Below are 4400 nucleotides of genomic sequence, written 5' to 3' on the forward strand. Positions count from 1 at the left end.
TCACATTAGAGACACCTTTTGTACAGGCCACAGGTTTGGTGTTATAATAAACTAAATAACACAATACCAAGATTGCGTGGCGTGTTCCACCCATACAAGATAATAGGATCGTGTTATCGTTTTGTGGTTTAGGGCTTGTTTCAGAACGAGATAGTTTAGCCATTACCATTATTAATTTTCCATTTTTAATTTTTATGGTAATTTTGATAAAAATTCGCTGCGAAAATTATAATCAAAAAATTTTTTTTGGAATATTAGTTATATTGCTATGAAGCTTTGGTGTAAGAAGCTATGTATTATCAAAACCTGATTGCCCTGAGAAATCCAAGTATACTGATCTGATTTGATATGTAAATTTATATATTCAAATATTTAAAAGAAACTCGTTGAAAATTTAACGGATTTTGTATATAATTTTTGTATCCGTAGTTTTTTAACAGGCTTCTTCTTATAAATCACACCGGTTATTAAGCTTCTCTTCTGGTGATAGGTATAATCATTTGTTAAACAGTTGTTTTCGGGGCCAGGTTTGGCAGTTTTATCAGCTGAAGCAGACACGGTATCTAAGTTAGATAACAGTAGTAAGTGATTCAATGCAAAATAAAACATTGAGAAAATTCTAAAATTTTACAGTAGCAAAAGATAAATAGATAAATTTAAAGATAATCTATGACAGGCTGAAGTGTACTCATTGATATATGCTACAAAAAAGCACTCGTAATTATGTTCCTGTGCTCATCCAGAGTGATGGTCGAAAATTTTTATATTCAGACTACAAGGCACATAATATATAAATACGATCTGAAACAAATCATGCCACTGCCAAACCAACCTAACATGTGGCAGGCCGCATTATGGTTTCTGAAATATTTTTTCTCAGAGGAGATTAGGACATAGGATGTTTATCGAAATTATATACCGTACATGATATTATTATAGACGGGTCGCCACAATTGAAATTGGATTTTTTTTTTATACTCATATTCATGATTGAAGGTGCATTGGTATTACAAAAAGTAATTTCAAATTACCCTATATCAATAATAATTATTATTACAATTAGAGTATTCGTGAATGTTTTATTTTAAAACTCGATAAAAAAAAAATTCTTCATGATGTCTTAAAAAACAGATAAATAAAAACTATAGCTATTCAAAAGAATAATATTTTTATTTTTTTCATTATTTCTTCCGTTCATTTTTTTACTGTTGATTGATAAGGGTTGCCTTGAATAAAAACATATAAACAATACTTTTTATTCAACCCTGTAATTGGTTTTTCGTTTGTAATAATATTTGTTGTCTGAAACAATCATAATTGTTCAATTTAAATTTGAAAAAAGAAAAAAAAAATAAATTACCGGAGATAAATTAGTTTTATTATTTATTATTTTTATAATGATAATAAAATTATCCACTGCACTGCGAGGATGCATGATAGAGTCTCCCCTTCGTTCCTTTTTATTGTTTTATAAATAATGTTTATTGTCAGTTTATACCGGGTGTATCAAGAAAGGTGCGTCATAAATTAAAATAACAAAATAGGAAAATTAAAATAACAAAAAAATAACCTATAATTGGAAAAGAAGGTAAATATGGTCCATCAATTTATGGGTTGAAAAGGGGTAACGTATATTAATAATATTAGAGATAAGCTGTAGAGTCAATTGTATGGTTTTAAATTTAAACTTTAATTTTCGATGGAATTTTCCAATATGATTGCTGTAATGGCCTTTTTTGACAGAAATAAGGTTCCGTTTTTGGTCTTTCATGATTTTTTTTCCGATCGAAAATCTCCACCAAAATATACACACATGAACAGGGGAGCTAATTCTGTTGTCAAACATAATCCTTCGTACATACAAGAGTTTTGGGTTCTCTAGCACATTATCCCTTAGGAAGTCGATCTTTTTGGAGCAAATATATTTTGGTTTGTCACTTTGGCTTACCCTCTACTATCGGTTCAGTTCATCTAATCGGAATAGTAAGAATACCAGAGAAAATTATTATTTTTTGTCTTACGAAAGAAAATGTTTTTAATAAAAAGGCGTTTGAGTAAGAACAACTGCAAAAATTTCTTCAGGCACACTTTAACAAAGTGCATGTCTCTCTGAAAATAGGGAAAATCACAAACATTCAGCACCATACAAAAGGATTTTTGCATTTGTTACTCGTTTACATTTCTATAAGAATAACAAAAAAGGGGTATCCATCAATTTCAACTGGCGTGTTGGTCAAATATTGTATTTGTAATTATGTATGCATGTGGAAATTGTCTGGCTTAGCATCATTAATCCAATTATAAATAGATAAGACGATCTAGAGGAGTAATATCAATGACATCACAAATTATGTTGATAGGGACCTAGTCTACTGTGAATATTTCTTGAGACACACTGTAAAATAATTTTGGGGTGTGTAGTTTTTGGTTCATTTTAATTATGATATCTATACATTTTAATTATATATATATTGTTATATTTTTTGAGGATCGGTTTTCGATAAGATAATGTAGTTTTGTATTTAACAAAATGAATTATTTGTTCACACGGTAATAAATTTTATTCTCGATATGTATAGTGAAAGGTAAATAATACTGTTTATACCATTTTTTAGGAAATTTTTTGACGATTTGTTGATTAGTAAATTATGACTCAGAACTGTATTAATGTTTTATTTCACAAATGTTCTACATAAAATTGTTCCGGTCATAATTTTATCAACCATTAATAAAGCAATAAATTTTAAGTTAATTACTAAGTAACAAAACCGTTTATTGAGGGAGTAGTTGTGCAGGATATAATCCGATGTAATTATAAATACAGGGGGATGTATAAATAAGTAATATCCAAAATTCTGCAAAGGAGAGTAAATTGGCCGTGTATCCTGCACTAGTTACAGGAATAAAAAAATACATTATTACAGGAATATACAGAAAGTTACAGAAATGAACGACATTAGTTTCTTTGACAATTTAGCTTTAGTTTCAAAACATATCAAATTTAAAATACTTTAATAATAAAGTTATAAATTATACAAAATAAGTAACAGCTTTTTCAAAATCAAAATCAAAAATCATTTCAGCTTCCCTCCGCTAACACCAGCATTACATTTTCATAAGTGATGACTGACAGATTGAAGTTTCTTATATTGCTTCGTTACATTTTTCAGAATCCCAAGTCAAATATAATTAAAGTTTGCCCTATTGCCCCACATAGTTATTACTAAGTTTCAGCCGGTAAGAAATCATTCATTTATTAGCATGACCCTGATTTTTACGGTCTATATACCGAATAGGTACCTTCTGCTGATTTGACGACAATAGCTGTACATCAGGTATATATAAAATAATGGATATTCCAATTTCGTTTGTGAGTTACCAACTTAAACAAAATTGCAGTAATTACTATATCAATATACAGCCATTGATATGATTGTAATAAAATAATTGATAAAATGGCCTTCAAAGATTTAGTTTGAGATAAGTAAATATACATTAGTAAATATATGCTTAATTTTTAGAACAAAGAATTGCAAAATTATTTATATTTACTTACAAATTTTAGCATATATAACAAGACAGGCATTATTATAAAAACGTGATACTTTAAATAATTTTGTAATTAACAGTATATAATTTATGACTTACAAGTATATATTTAATATCTACCTACTAAAGGTACCTACTCACTATAAAATAAACTTTTGAAGAATAGGTAAATATACTTGTAAATTAAGACAATTAAACAAGGAATTTTACATAAATTAAATATAATATTTTTAACAAAATAAAAGAATAGACATTGTTTTTGAAGTTTAAATTTTAATGGTGATGAAGGTAACACTAATTCGCAACTGCATACAAAATTAGGCTATTTTTGAAGTAAGCGCTAATAAGTAACGAACGAAGAAATACATATTAAATCTGTACACAAATATATTTCTTTTTATTATTTGTATAAAGCTACAAGTAAGAGGGCTTGAGCTCTAAATGAAATCTATAATCCAGTTTTGATTTTCATAAGCAAGTAAGATAAAGATTCTGTTCCTGTTTTGTTTCATTACATTCCTATTATTGTTTGATTCTAAATTTACTTCGATTTTTAATTCTAAATATTTATTTCCGCATTTCTCAAAAATTTTTCGATACTATCGAAAAATATAAGAGATTTTGAAAATTTGTTGTTGTTTACAGGAGCTCCTTTGGCATAACAAGAAGGCAATATTTGGTCAATATTCGGAAAAAATTGTTATATTAAATTTTGGTGAAAACTCCTGTAACACACAGATTATATCAACATTGTCTCACTTCTTGTTTATGCCATTCAAAGAATTTGTGTTACTCTTTGTCCTTGGAAGTCAAGAAGACAATATTCACAGAATTGGTGAGAAACTTAAACG

Source organism: Chrysoperla carnea, chromosome 5 (assembly GCF_905475395.1).
Source record: "Chrysoperla carnea chromosome 5, inChrCarn1.1, whole genome shotgun sequence".
NCBI classification, from domain to species: Eukaryota; Metazoa; Arthropoda; class Insecta; order Neuroptera; family Chrysopidae; genus Chrysoperla; species Chrysoperla carnea.